The sequence below is a fragment of the Cetorhinus maximus genome, chromosome 4, assembly GCF_964194155.1.
Source record: "Cetorhinus maximus chromosome 4, sCetMax3.hap1.1, whole genome shotgun sequence".
Taxonomy (NCBI): domain Eukaryota; kingdom Metazoa; phylum Chordata; class Chondrichthyes; order Lamniformes; family Cetorhinidae; genus Cetorhinus; species Cetorhinus maximus.
The window spans coordinates 156,651,084-156,667,158 of NC_135882.1; positions in this window are offsets into that span (position 1 = coordinate 156,651,084).

Sequence of the window (16,075 nt, forward strand, 5' to 3'; positions counted from 1 at the left end):
TTCAAACAAATCGAAAGCTTTTTCTGCCACGGCTATGGGCACACAAGGCAGCACTGCAGAGATAGGCTGAGACAGCATTTTAAACACAAAGGGAGAAACCGTGAAATATGTCTCATGGAAGAACCAGAAGAAATAGAATCAGGCATCCATTCATTATATAACCTGAAAGTGGGTAGAACCAAGCTAATCCAAGTAGTTATTATAGTCGATGGACAACCCATTAAGATGGAAGTTGATGCTGGAGTGTCGATGTGCGTCATTGGAGAACATACATTCAGATACTTGAATAAAGAAACTTATCCGTTAAGATTGGAAGTTTCGGACACAAAACTGGGAACATACATGGGTGAAGAAATGAGGCTGAAAGGGATATGTCAAGTCAAGGTGCAGTATGAGGAACAGTCTGCAAAATTATCTCTATTTATAATGTCAGGCAGGGGACCGAGTCTCCTCGGAAGGAACTGGCCGTGAGAGATAAACCTTGAGGGCCCCGCTAACTTCCCAATTCAAAACCAGAAGCGTTACTCCAGGAAAATAATGAGTGTGTGAAGACTCAACGGGAGAAGCCCATAGAAGTGTCACACTGGGACAAAGTTCAAGCTGAAGTCAGCATCCTTCGAAAAGAAAAGGAAAACCTATTAAAGGACTTTCGTCTGCTACAAAATTCAATCAGCTCCCAATTTGTGCTACAGAAAAGATATGAAGAAGAAAAGGAAGAGTCAAACCTGTCTCTGACTGAGTTAAGGAACGAATTAGCTGAGAACGGGCAACAATATGAGATTCTTCATTAATCTATTAATGAGAATAGGAAAGGATTGAAACAGCTGAAGCAGCAGCTGCATAAAAGCCTTGAAATTCTAAAACTAGAGGCCCCCGAGTTCTCAGAAGAGGAAAACTCAACTATTGAACTCATTCACGTTCAGCTCACGCCTGAATCTAGTCCAGCCAATAACAAAATTAAAGAGAAGACTGAGACATGGATCAGTGCTACCAAGAATAGGACACGCAGGAAGAAAAAGAGGAATTATTGACAATCTTTTCTTTTTCTTTTTCCCTTTGTCTTCACACCTCATGCAACTCACCGTTGTGTTGCTTTGTGCTTGTTGCCTTTATCTGTTTCAGCTTGGAGGGGAAGGGCAGCACAAGTGAACGTGACCACACCCAGAAGATGGTGAAATCATTCACTGAGAAACCTAATGGACAACTGCTCCTTGAAAAGGGAGGTCTTGGAAAAACCAGCCGAGGTTGTTGAAATGCGAAGCTCAACACGTCCGAGAAAGCCTCCTGAGAGACTTGATTTGTAAACAGTTATTACTGTAAATAGTTCACATTAAGTTTGCCAACTGTATTTTTTAAGTAAAGGGGGAGGGATGTGGTAAAGTGGAGTGCCACGTACCTTTAAGAGATTGCAAGTGGACTAACCATGTGACAGTACTGATCAATCACTGTACAGCACGGGCTACTGGTTAACTGTAAGTCTAGAGCTGAAGATGGTTGTAGGAGCACGGAAGGATTTAGTGCTCTGCCTTCTGCTGCAATAAACAATCACAGTTTATTCTCATGTCAGTCTCTCTTCATTATTGATAGGGAGCATCAACTAATGAGTGTATATGAAGGTTTGCAGTTCAAGTTTACTCGACTGGTGAACTCAGACTCAAGATATAAAAGATGCCCACAGCCCATTTTCTCCATATCTTTTCCCTCTTCACTTAGTATCTGTGATGGCTATTTCTGCTACTGTCCCCATTGCAGATCATTGGATAGCAATCAGGAGTGTACCCCAGGCCAGATCTTCATTTTTCTGGTCTGGTGCCTTAAAGAAGAGCTTAATTCAATACAACCAACTTAACTGAGATCAGCAAAATCAGGAGAGATGAAGAATGGAATAGAAACTTCTGGTCTGTATTGTTCACTTACATTCTCACCATTAGCTGTCATTGATGGAGCTAAACTCATACTTTCAATCAGATCATTTGCTTTAAAATGTTTAATCTGGCTACAGCCCTGAACAGGTGCTAATCCCTCATAAAACATTGCATTCTTAGACTTTCTTTGAAGTTTAAGGCTCACTTGGTTTTGAAAAGGGACTGCCCATCATAATATCTTAACCAATTTCAACTGCTTCATCAACCAGTGCGTAACTTGATGAGGTTTTCAGTAAGGCACAGAGCTGTTGAAAATATCATACTCCTGATTTAATCAATCAAGGAGTTAATGTATGGCATTTTAGTCTGTTATTTTGGAGTCCAACAGGTACAGAGGGAGCTGAATTGCATAGCCTCCGTGGGGATCACAAAGCATGATTAACCCATGCCCATTGACTGAAATACTGGCACCGAGCCAACTTTGTGGTATCTGCTTATTTAGAATGATTCCTGCGTGCAGCCAGCACTGAGCATGGCGTAGATTGGCTGCATCCATCAGCAAGGCACCACAATCGTGACTTCCTAGCACCACTTAAAGTGAGCCTGTACCTCTTAAAGAAGAGTGCATTGTGGCTGGAGCAAGTACTAGGAATCAGGCAGGAAGTGAATCTGACTGACCTGGGGAAGAGTGAGAAATGGCAGGACTTGGGAGAAAGTGGGCTCCAAAGTTTTCGGACACTGCTTTGGAAGTCTTGGTGGTGGATGTGGAAAAGAGGACAGATGTCCTGTATCCCTGGGGTTGTGGAGGTGGTGGGGGTACGGGTGGAGCATGGGGGTTGGGCGGGGGTTGACTATACGCCCCCTAGACTCACGGTCAATAGGTGGAGGGACCTCCTTGGAGGTCAGTGGCAGGAGAGAAGCATCCAGGAGCTGAATGCAGTGCCACAAGAAGTTAAATAAGGGGAAGGGGCTGCTGAAAGACAACCCCTTGTTCTTGCTGCCGACCCCCCTTCCCAGCTTCTCCGCAACCCTCTTCCGGTCATCACGCATCGTACTTGGATCCTTCCTCAATCCGAGGCCTTGGGTGGGTGTAGTACTGGCAGCAGCCACTGCCTCCCTGGCGGTGCTGCTGGGTACAAAAGAGCTGCTGTTGCCTCTCTGCAAGCATTCATCCTCCCACTCAGCCAGCGCCAGGTTTGTGCAACACTTGCCAAGATAGTGCAGTTCACATCCGGGCCTTCTGGGCTCGGAGCTGCTCGAGGTTGTCCTTGAAGGCCATCTGCAGTCTCTTCCACTGAAAGTCAGCAGCCTTCCATAGGCCATACTGTCGCCACTGGGGTAGCACTGTGTAGGAGCACTAGGCCAAGCACTAAGGGAATGCACAAGATTGATCCATTTATGTTTGTATGCAATATGGCATGATTTCATTAATGAATTTAGTTTGGAATGTTTGTTTTGTGTTGGCTTTTAACTTCTGTATTGTGGTCATGTGAAAACTGCGATGCTCAGTGACACAGGGGAGGTAAGCTGAGGGAATCTTGGTGAAAGGGGAACTGAAATTGCATTTCGGGCATCACACTTGAATGAGTTCATCACGGATGGCCTGCTGGCCGAGGCTGTCCCCTCATGATAGCGAGGTTCTGCAGCATCCAGCAGGGGGCAATGAATCTCGTCCCCGGCTCTGCCGATAACTGCAGGGCTCCTCCAGAATTGCCTAGGCAGCGGAATTGTTGTTTCAGCATGCCAACGGTCTCCTCTATTACATTCTGTGTGGTACCAGGATGTTCATGGGTTGTTCACCAGAGTCATTTGCCATGCAGTCAGTGGAAATCCCTGTTCAACCTGATGGCTCAAACGCAGCGAATTCGGCCGACTGCCGCAGAATGAAGGCATCATGACTGCTGCCAGGATACCAGGCTTTGACCTACATGATCTGTTGCCAGTGGTCACATATCAGCTGGACGTTGAGGGGGTGGAACCATTCCTTTCTGGTAAAGGGCATAGTTGATAAGCGGTGCCTGCAAAGCAATGTGTGTGCAGTCAATGGTACCCTGCAGCATGGGGAAACCAGCAACCTTCGTGAAGCCACATGTTGGCCTCTGGCAAGAGAAAATGAAATGTCGCTAGCCCTCTTTTAAGTGTAGAGCCTCAGTGACCTTCCTTACGCAATCGTGGACAGAAAATTGAGTTGTTTCAAATATCTTCAGCTCCAGCTTGGAAAGAACCAGACACAAAAAAGTTCATGGGCATGGTCACCTCTAGCATTGTGGTCCTCACCCAGCTCTAAGATTGGAATTCTTGCTCTCTGGCTGGAAATGGTCTCATGATGAGAGCCATTCTCTCTAATCCACACCCTACCCCAGCCCGCCGCCCCCCACCCCAACCCCCAACCCCCCAGTCCAGAAGTTTGCCCTACTCTTCATGGCTTCTGTTCATACGAACATTTGAATTAAGAGCAGGAGTAGGCACTCGGTCCCTCTGGCCCACTCTGCCTTTCAGTAAGATCATGGCTGATCAGAATGTAACCTCAACCCCACATTCCTGCCTACCCCAGATAACCTTTCACCCCTTTGTTAATCAAGAATCTATCTAGCTCTGCCTTAAAAATATTGAAAGACTCTGCTTGCACCACCTTTTGAGGAATAGAGTTCAACATTAACATAGGTGATGTGGCCAACTCCAGGTTAAAATGATCTACCACTGCGTACCACCAAAGTATTCCAAGCAATAAACCCCTTTTAAGATGCATAATCAGTCTTGTATTGTAAGTAGGTCCGATTTTCATCCTAATTGTTAGGAGTGTTACTGACAGGAGGGGGCCCATTCAAACAGCACTAATTTTTCCACTCACCACCCTTCCATAAACAGAAAGGTGTTTTGACTTGTTTCCTTTTTAATAAGCGGTGGCGTATTTCCCAACCCCTCGGTTTTTGTGTGATCCAATTCCTACCAATAACCCCACAGCAAACTCGAGGTAGGATGAACTCAAAGGACATAATTTTCTGCCTGTTGGGAGGGGGGGCCAGACCCAATCTCCGGCAGGCGGAGAGCCGATCCCCGCTGGAGAAGTGGGCCGCACCGCCATTTTAGTTGGGCGGGAAGCGCTGTGCCTGTGCGGGTGGGGGGGATTCCCCAAAAGGTGGAGAGTGCGCTCTTTCGCGCATGTGCACGAAAGAGCGCACATCTCCCTGAGGCTAAGTGCTGCCTCAGGGAGATCGCTTCCACATTGAAAAATATTAAAAATAGAAATACAAAATTCCCTAACATGTCCCCCTCATGTGACAACGTCACATGAGATGGGACATGTTCATAATTTACATAATAACTTTATTAAAATTTTTAGAACCCTGCATGAAACCTCATCCTGCCGCTGGATGAGGTTTCATGCTTTTTCTAGTTACCGCAGGGGCTCCTGGCCTGCCCACCAATCTTACGGTGGACAGGCAGGTTCTTTAATTGTTTAAATGATCCCGTCAATAGCCTCAATTGGCCATTGACAGGTCGGCGGGCCCGCAGCTGATTTTGCTGAGCCCCCACCTTCCTGAAAATTTAAATGGGGCGGGATGATGTTGGGGGTTCCGCCCGTCATCATCCCGTGTCATTTTACGCATTGGCAAGCAGGCCCCGCCCCCTGCTTGCTGACGGCAAAATTCTGCCCAAAAGGTTAGTTTATTGCACACATTCAAAAGCCATGGAAAGGAGGGTCCGTGACGGCTCTCTCTGCGCACATACAGTAAAGAGAGGGATATAGAAAAGAAAGCTTTACAGTACAAAGGCCACCGAGAAAATAAACATTGGTTCGCGTGAGGTCCAGAGTCCAAAACCAAAGTCCCATGAAGAATTTCTTCATGGAGGTCAGTGGGCTGAAGATTGGTGGTGAAAATTCGCTTGCCCGGTGGTGGTGCCTTCACAAGATGAAATAGGCACACAGAGGTGAATCATTTTGTAGACGATGGTTTCAGCAGAGGCAGGATAGATGGGGCTTGTTGTCCAGCCTGGCCAGACCTCCATCTGTGTGGCCTGCTAGTCAGATGTTAAAGCAGCAAACTGGCTTGCAGCCTTGGAAGGCAACATTAACTTGTTCAACAAGCCAGAGTCTTAAGTCATGTGACCTTACCTCTCCATAAGGTCTTAAACAAAGAATGTTTATCCAGTGTCTGGAATTCATCTTGGTCTCCAGGGCTGCTAATGTCTCTGTTGTTGCCTTTGTTCAGCCAAAAGGTCCAGTTTAAAATTAAGAAGCAGTTATGAGGATATATTTTTATAAAAATATACTGTCCGGTCCTGTTCCATCACAGGGGCCCGTGCAGTACACATGTGATGGAACTGAATAGGCCTATGAAATGTAAGGGTTGATTAACCTTGTGGGCCGCAGAGGAGTAGAAGTGTTCTTCAGGGGCCCATGAATATAAAACTGGGGACATGGACCCACGTGCACAGTTACATGTGGAAACCCAGGAGTCGCTGTCAGTGATTCCCTGCTCCTCAGCAGGGTGTACTGTTGGGAGTTCCCAGAGATGGAATCTTAAATCACTTGATTTGACGGGAACTTCCACCTTTTGTGCTATTAGCCTTTGCTGTAAAAACCCTTGAAAATGTTACACTTTGTTGAATGAGGTGTAACTGGGTTTTTAATGGCATATTAAATTTATAATTATTGTTGAACAACCTCTCTGGGCCTGAAGAATTACTTTTACATTTGTGAAATGTCAAATTTGTCCATGGTGATAATTCCATAGATGTTTAAAATCATTTTTTAGAGTTGGATATTTCAGCATCAGTTAACGTCCCAATCTTTGTTGCATGATCTCTAATTTGGTTAAAAACTGAGTGTTTAACAGTTCCTGCATTTCTGTCTGAGAATTCCTGAGTGTGGTAGACTGCATTAGTGTAAAACTAGAGCATGTGAGAGACCTGGCATTAATGAGTTTCTGGCTGATCATTGCATCTCTGGAACTCCCGACAGTTTGGAAAGTTGCGATTCATAAATGCTGTATGACGTAGAGTTAAACATTTACGCGAAAAGGAACTAGTCCCTTGTTCCCTTCTTTAGTATCTGATGGCATATCATCAAAACTATTATTGGTAAGAAAGGAACTTCTTTTGTTAAATAACTTCCTGGTTATTTTTAAAATTTACATGTCAACATTCTACATCTCTTCTCTACGCAAGCGCTGGTGACTTTCTGAAGCCAAACTTTTCACTTGACGATTAATTCTTCAAAGAGAGAAAACAGGAAAAATAACACAATTTCCTTAATAATTGGGATGACCATGTGAGTTATTTGATTTTTATATTCTTTAAATTTACTCTCGGAATGTCTTCAAGTTATTACTAGAAATTCTCATCCTCAGGGACTTTGTTTCCTCATAGTGGTTCTGCTTTGTTAACATACTTAATGTACAGGGCTCCCACTGTTAAGCAGTGCCTGACAACATACACTAATTCATGTTTCCAACAAGATTAAGAGCTTAAAATTTCACTGGTCCTGAGAATTGGCATCATTCATAATGCAAAACGCCCAAGCCAGCAGTCTACCGAAAACAAGACTAGGAGAGAAGTAGGTTGCTGGTTTCTGCTCGATGCTACTGCCTCAGTGTTCTAATGCACAAAATGACCTGTCTATATCCTCTTGCATTCTTACACAGTTTATGGTACCAAAATGAGAGGGCATCAACAAACTGTGATCTCTTGTGCCTATGTCTAATTTATTTACATTGTTGGGTGTGAAGGCTTAATTGCTATGGCTATGGGCCAGCATTTCTGAAGTTCACAGAATCACAGAATTGTTATAGCACAGAAGGAGGCCATTCAGCCCATCGTATCTGCACCGGCTCTCCGAATGAGCAATTCACTTAGTGCCATTCTCCCGCCTTCTCCCTGTAACACTGAACATCCTTCCTTTCTCAGGTAATAGTGTTGAATGCCTCAGTTGAACATGCCTCCACCACACTGTCAGGCAGGACAGTCCAGACCTTAAACACTCGCTGTGTGAAAAAGCTTTTCTCACATTGCTTTCGTTTCTTGAGTTTAAATGCCAACGTGGTAAATTGTGAAGGTGAATCCAGGGCGATTTTAATTTGTATTGCTGAGCATCTTGTTTTATGCCTCGTCCAATTTTTCGTTCCTGTTGATTGATCATGTTCCTTTGACATTGATAGGTAAAAGAGGCTGATGACTGATTTTTTTCAACCTGGTGATAAAAGCTAAAATGGCTCCCAACAAGTCTGGGTCAACACCAATAATAAAAATAAATAAAAGCTACCGTCTTGTTGTAAAAGCCCAATGGGCCACCAATGTCCCTTAGGGAAGAGAACCTGACATCCACTGCCCATCCTACATGTAACTCCAGTCTCACACTAAGTGGTTGATTGATCACGTCTCCTGAGATGGCCTTCAACAAGAAACGTCACCACCACCACCTTCGCACAACTTGTGGAAGAAAATAAATATTTCATTGACCATACCTTGCGATCAAATCTTAAAAAAAAATGAGTGCAGTCCCAAATGAATCGGAAGTAATTCTAAATATTGGTGCAGAGATTGATTTCTTCTGAACACAGTTTTGTGCTGGAATTAACAGTCGTACATTTATCTATATAAAATGGCTGTCTAGCTTGCCTTGATCTCTTTGATGCAGAAAAGCAGAATCCAATAAGAAAGCTTATTGCTGTATTTTGAAGCTGTTTTTCCAGCTTTTGTGTTTCTTTTTCTCTGAAGTAGGCTTTGTGTCAAGCATTTAGCATTTTTTTTGGAACATCTGTATGGGTTTCACTATTCGTATCCCTTGCCAATGTAAAGAAAATATCACTTTTTCCAATATTACTGTAGGATACTGTAAAACAGGCTTGTGGGGGCTGTGTGTAGTTGTGTGTGTGTGTGTGACTAACTTAATTAGGCTGAAGACAGTCAGACTGCAAGGTTTAAATCATTAAATGTTTAGGCATAATGCAAGCATTTTTGAGGCGGAAATGGACGAGCAAAGATGGGATGCCAGCAAATACAACATGAATAAAATTTTGCATTAGGAGGTGAGTGAGGAGTTGAATTTTTAGCTGTTGAATTTTGAAGAGAAATTAAAGGAAGTTTTATAACTGGCAAAGATCATAAATAAATAAAACAAAGTTATAAAGTTAATTTTTCCCGAAAGTGGTGGCCATAAAGACAATATGAAATATTTTTGGATTCTGGGAAAGGTAACCTTCAAAAGACAGTTAAGAACAATGGGTCAAGATGAAAGGGAAGAAATACAGAGTCATAGAGTTATAGAGGTCTACAGCACAGAAAAAGGCACTTTGGCCCATCCAGTCTGCGCCTGTCAAACAAGTACCTAACTATTCTAATCCCATTTCCCAGCACTAGGCCCATAGCCTTGTATGCCATGGCATCGCAAGTGCACATCCGAATACTTCTTAAATGTTATGAGGGCTTCTGCCTCTAACACCCTTTCAGGCAGTGAGTTCCAGGTTCCCACCATCCTCTGGGTGAAAAAATTGTTCCTCACATCCCCTCTAAACCTCCTGCCCCTTACCTTAAATCTATGCCCCCTGGTTATTGATCCCTCCACCAAGGGGAAAAGTTCCTTCCTGTCTACCCTATCTATGCCCCTCATAATTTTATACAACTCAATCATGTCCCCTCTCAATCTCCTCTGCTCCAAGGAAAATAACCCCAGTCTATTCAATCTCTCCTCATAACTAAAACTTTCCAGCCCAGGCAACATCCTGGTAAATCTCCTCTGCACTCTCTCTAGTGCAATTACATGCTTCCTATAATGTGGATTCCAGAACTGCACGCAATACTCTAGCTGTGGCCTAACCAGCATTTTATACAGTTCTAGCATAACCTCCCTGCTCTTATATTCTATGCCTAGGCAAATAAAGGCAAGTATCCCATATGCCTTCTCAACCACCTTATCTCCCTGTCCCGCTACCTTAAGGGACCAGTGGACATGTACACCAAGGTCCCTTTGATCCTTGGTACTTCCCAGGGTCCCGCCGTTCAACGTGTATTCCCGTGCCTTGTTTGTCCTGCCCAAGTCCATCACCTCACACTTATCCGGATTAAATTCCATTTGTCACTGATCAGCCCATCTGGCCAGCCCATCTATATCCTCCTGTAATCTAAGGCTATCCTCCTCACTATTTACCACCCCACCAATTTTTGTGTCATTTGCAAACTTACTGATCAACCCTCCTACTTTCAAGTCTAAATCGTTTATATATACCACAAACAGCAAAGGACCCAACACCAGTCCCTGTGGAACCCCACTGGACATAGGCATCCAGTCACAAAAACACCCCGCGACCATCACTATCTGCTTCCTGCCACTCAGCCAATTCCGGATCTAATTTGCTAAATTGCCTTGGATCCCATGGGCTCTTACCTTCGTTATCAGTCTCCCATGCGGGACCTTATCAAAAGCCTTGCTGAAGACCAAGTAGACTACATCAAGTGTATTGCCCTCATCTACACACCTGGTCACCCTTTTGAAAAATACAATCAAATTGGTCAGACATGACCTCCCCTTAACAAACCATGCTGACTGTCCTTGATTCAAGCAAAAAACTGCGGATGCCGGAAATCCAAACAAAATCAAAAATACCTGCTGAGTTTTTCCAGGTATTTTTGTTTTTGGCCTTGATTCATCCCTGCCTCTCCAAGCGTTGATTAATTCTGTCCCTCAGAATTGCTTCCAATAGTTCCCCCACCACTGAGGTTAGACTGACTGGCCTGTAGTTCCTTGGTTTATCCCTTCCTCCCTTCTTGAATAACGGTACCACATTGGCTGTCCTCCAGTCCTCTGGCATCTCTCCTGTGGCCAGAGAGGTATTAAAAAATATTGCCAGCGCCCCTGCTATCTCCTCCCTTGCCTCACTCAGCAGCCTGGGATACATTTCATCTGAACCTGGAGATTTATCTACTTTTAAGCCTGCCAGACCACTTAGAACCTCTTCCCTTTCCACGCTAATTTCTTTAATTATATCATAGTCCTTCTGCCTGATTTCCATACCCACGTTGTTCCTCTCACTTATGAACACTGACACAAAGTGTTCATTTAGGACCCTACCTACATCTTCTGGCTCCACACACAAATTACCACTATGGTCCTTAATGGGCCCTACTCTTTTCCTAGTTTTCCTCTTACTCTTATTGTACTTGTAAAATAACTTTGGATTTTCCTTTATTTTACCTGCCAATGTTTTTTCATGCCCCCTTTTAGCTCTCCTAATTTCATTTTTAAGTTCCCCCCGACACATTCTGTACTCCTCTAGGGCTTCCGCTGTTTTGAGCCCTCGGTATCTGCCATAAGCCTTCCTTTTTCTCTTTATCCAATCCTGTATATCCCTCGACATCCAGGGTTCCCAGGATTTGTTGGTCCCACCCTTTATCTTTACCGCAATATGTTGGCCCTGTACTCTCCCTATTTCCTTCTTGAATGAGTCCCACTGCTCTGACGCAGATTTACCTAAAAGTAGCTGCTCCCAGTCCACTCTGGCCAAATCATATCTGATCTTATTAAAATCGGCCTTCCCCCAATTTAGAACCCAGATTTCTGGACCATCCTTGTCCTTTTCCATAACAATCTTAAATCTAACGGAGTTATGATCACTATCTGCAAAGTGCTTCCCCACTGATACCTCTACCACTTGCCCGGCTTCATCCCCTAAAATTAAATCCAGGGCCGACCCCTCTCTTGTAGGACCTTCTATATACTGTCTTAAAAAGCTCTCCTGGATGCATTTTAAGAATTCCGCTCCCTCTAAACCTATCACACAATGAATAACTCAGTTAATGTTGGGGAAGTTGAAATCCCCCACTATTACTACCCTATTATTTTTACACTTCTCTGAAATTTGCCTACATATCTGCTCTTTTATTTCTCTCTGACTGTTTGGGTGTCTGTAGTACACTCCTAGCAATCTGATTGCTCCTTTTTTGTTTTTAAGTTCTACCCATATGGCTTCATTTGAGGAGCCTTCTAGGATGTCATCCCTCCTTACTGCTGTAATTTCTTCCTTGATCAATATTGTGATATCCCCTCCTCTTTTACCTCCTTCCCTGTCTCGCCTGTAGACCCTATACCCTGGAATATTGAGCTGCCAATCCTGCCCCTCTCTCAACCTTGTTTCTGTGACAGCAATGACATCAAACTTCCATGTGTTAATTTGTGCCCTCAACTCATCTGCCTTATTTATCAGACTCCTTGCATTAAAATAAATACCATCCAACCTTGCCAAACTCCCTTGTGCCTTAACTGGCCTATAATTTCTATGCCTCCCAGACTCACTTGCTCTCTCTTCTAATTTTGGCACCTCCCCCTGCTGAACTTACTCTCAGGATTCCATCCCCCTGCCAAGTTAGTTTAAACCCTCCCCAACAGCACTAGCAAACCTCCCCGCAAGGATGTTGTTCCCATTCCAGTTCAGGCGCAACCCTTGTACGGGTCCCACCGTCTCCAGAAATGGTCCCAATGTCCCAGAAATCTAAAGTCCTCCCTCCTGCACCATCTCTCCAGCCAAGCATTCATCTGGACTAACCTCCTATTTCTATACTCACTAGGGCGCGGCACTGGAAGTAATCCAGAGATTACTACCTTTGAGGTCCTGTTTTTTAATCTGCTTCCTAGCTCCCTAAATTCTGCTTGCAGGACCTCATCCCTCTTTCTACCTATGTCGTCGGTACCAACATGCACCACGATCTCTGTCTGTTTGCCCTCCCCCTTTAGAATGCCCTGCAGCCGTTCAGTGATATCCTTGTTGACCCTGGCACCAGGGAGGCAACGTACCATCCTGGAGTCACGTCTTTGGCGCAGAAATACCTGTCTGTTCCCCTTACTATCGAGTCTCCTATCACTATTGCTCTTCCCCTCTTTCTCCTCCCCCCCTGGGCAGCTGGGCCACTCACAGTGCCATGAGTGTGGCTGCACTCCCCAGAGGAACCGTCACCCTCACCATTTTCCAACACAGGAAAACGGTTCTCGAGCAAGATGTACCCTGGGATTTCCTGACTACCTGCCTGACACCTTTCTTCTGACTGATGAAAATTATTTAGCCAATCATGAAGCTATTTCTCATTTGTGCACCTGTTTTCTGTGCATTACCATGCATTATTTTCTAATTTCATTGATGTTTCTTGTGAAGAAGTTGATGTGTGTGCTTTATTTAGAGGTTGCCATGTACTTTTTAATGTTTAAAATCAGACATAGAACAGTACTAAGGGAAACATAGATTAATGGCGCCGGGAGCACACCAATCAATGAAGTAAAGCTTCTGTTACGCTTAAGGTTGAATTAATTTGGGCCATGACAAGCAAGTTTCTAAGAACAAGAGCATAAACCTGAACTTGTACGTAAAGATAGAATCAAGAATGATTACAGTACAGGAGGCCATTCAGCCCGTCATGTCTATGTAATGCACAAACACAAAAGAGTTTAACTATTACATCTTTGTAGCGCTAAGCTTGAGTATTCTGAAATGAAAGACATGTTACCAAAGCTTATTGTCCTGTACACATCAGGACAAATGCAAAAATGCCAAATTTCAAACATTCTCTGAAAACAAAAGGAATATGTTCAAGCCTTGCACCTTTTTTGAATTACCAAGGAACTTGGGGAGCCTATACTTCCCGTTGCTTTCTCCATGGCAATGCCTCAAACAATCAGAATTGACTTGCAAACTAATCAGCACACTTTCCTCCTGTAGTATAAATTGTCGTGATTGTTTAAAATTTGGCATTTTTGCATTTGTCCTGATGAGTGCATGACAGAAAGTTTTGGCAACATGTCTCTCTTTCCGGCAATATTACATCTTTATTTAATTAGTCATGACAAACAGTCAATTCATCAGTGAAATAATATCCACTAGGCAACCAGAACCCATGCACTCTAATGAGTATAATTGCAATTCTGCAAATTAGATACCAACATGAGATGACATTTCAAATGATTTTTCCAGATTTAGTACCTCACAAAGCTAATATAATGACACAGCTTAGACATGTATTGTTTTAACCTACAGAATGTGACATTTACTCAGAAGTTTTAAGGCTGCCTAATATTTCATCTATTTTGGGCTTTTTAAAGCTCTGCATGTTGTGATATTTGATTCTGCATTCAAAGAATCTTGCTTGTTTGAAACAACGTATGATCTAGTCTCCAAAACTTCCACAAACTTTGCTATAACTTTTGAAGAGAACAGTTAGATTTTAGGAATGAAGAATATAACACAAGGACAAGAACAGGGGGAAAAGTTTCAGGCCTGTGGCCAGGGAGACATCAGCAATGTGGTAATATTTCTGGACTTGTAATCGAGGAACCCCACCTACTGCTCTGAAGCAATGAGTTCAAATCCCACCATAGTAGCTGGTGGAATTTAAATTCAATTCATAATTCTGAAATAAAGTCGACTCTTAATTGCCCTTTGAAACAGCCTCACTCAATGATATCCAAAACCACGAGGGAAACCTACAGTTCACCACCACCTTCTCAAAGAGAATTAGGGATGAGCAACAAATGCTGGCCTAGCCAGTGATGCTCACATCCAAAGAATGAATACATTAAAAAAGGAATAACTTATATTCATATATTTTTTTATTCTTTCATGGGATTTGGGTGTTGCTGGCAAGGCCAGCATTTGTTATCCATCTCTAATTGCCCTTGAACTGAATGGCTTCCTAGGCCATTTCAGAGGGCAATTAAGGGCCAATCACATTGTTGTGGATTTGGAGACACATGGAGGTCAGACTCGGTAAGAATGATAGGTTTCCTTCTCTAATGGACATTAGTGAACCAGATGGGTTTTTACAACACCTGATGATAGTTTCATGCACACTAATAAGGCTACCTTTCAATTCCAGACTTATTAATTGAACTTAAATTCCACCAGCTACCATGGTGGAATTTGAACCACTTCCCCCAAAGCATTAACGTGGGTCTTTAGCTTACTAGTCTAGTGGTATCACCACTATACCACTGTCTCTCCCAAGTGCCATTGCAAAATGACCCAAGGTACTTCACAGGGTGTTATCAGAAAAAGAAATTACCATTGAATCATATAAAGAAACGTAAGGTGAGATGACCAAACAGGTGTCTTTTAAAGAGCGTCTTTAAGAGAGGAAGCTTGGTGGAGAGGTTTAGGGAGGGAGCCCCAACTGACACTCAAATCAGCCACAGAAAGAGAAGGAAAGAGAGGGAAAGAAAGATTGAATGAAAAGAAAGAGAAAAAGAGACAGAAAGGAAAAGTAAGAAAAAAATAAAAAGTTAAAATGTAAAATTTTAAAATCTCTAAGAAGAATTTGTTACAAGAAGGCTGTATTTGGTGATGCCACAACTGCAGAACATGCACTTTCTGCCCATGCACAGTTATAGTATAATGAATAAAAATTAAAATTAAAAAAAAAAATAATCACCCCTTTTTGATCCCCTTTTTCAATATTCATTTGTATGTTTTGATTTTTTTCCACTTATTTTTATTATTATTTATTTTCATTTTTATTCATTGTTTTATCCCCACCTTTTAGCCTATTTTCGATCTTTCTCCCAACCAACGTCTCCTCCCACCACCCCCCCCCACTAGGGCCACCTGTCACTTGTTCATAACAAAAACAAAAATAAAAATACCTGGAAAAACTCAGCAGGTCTGACAGCATCTGCGAAGAGGAACACAGTTAACTTTTCAAGTCCGTATGACTCTTCAACAATGTGATTGGCCCTTAATTGCCCTTCAACTAAGGACAAATAGAAGAAAGGTGAAATATAAGCTGGTTTAAGGGGGGTGGGACAAGTAGAGCTGGATAGAGGGCCAGTGATAGGTGGAGACACCAGGAGAGATGTGAAAGCAATGAAGGTGAACAAGGCAAAAGAGAGAGGCAGAAATCCTGTCGGAGAGAAGAAAGGTGAAATATAAGCTGGTTTAAGGGGGGTGGGACAAGTAGAGCTGGATAGAGGGCCAGTGATAGGTGGAGACACCAGGAGAGATGTGAAAGCAATGAAGGTGAACAAGGCAAAAGAGAGAGGCAGAAATCCTGTCGGAGAGAAGAGCAATACTTCTTCAAGGTAGGCATTCCTTGAAGAGAAGTGGCAGTCAATTAAACACTAAGATAAAAGCAAAAAAACTGCGGATGCTGGAAATCCAAAACAAAAATAAAAATGCCTGGAAAAGCTCAGCAGGTCTGACAGCATCTGCAGAGAGGAATACAGTCACTTGTTC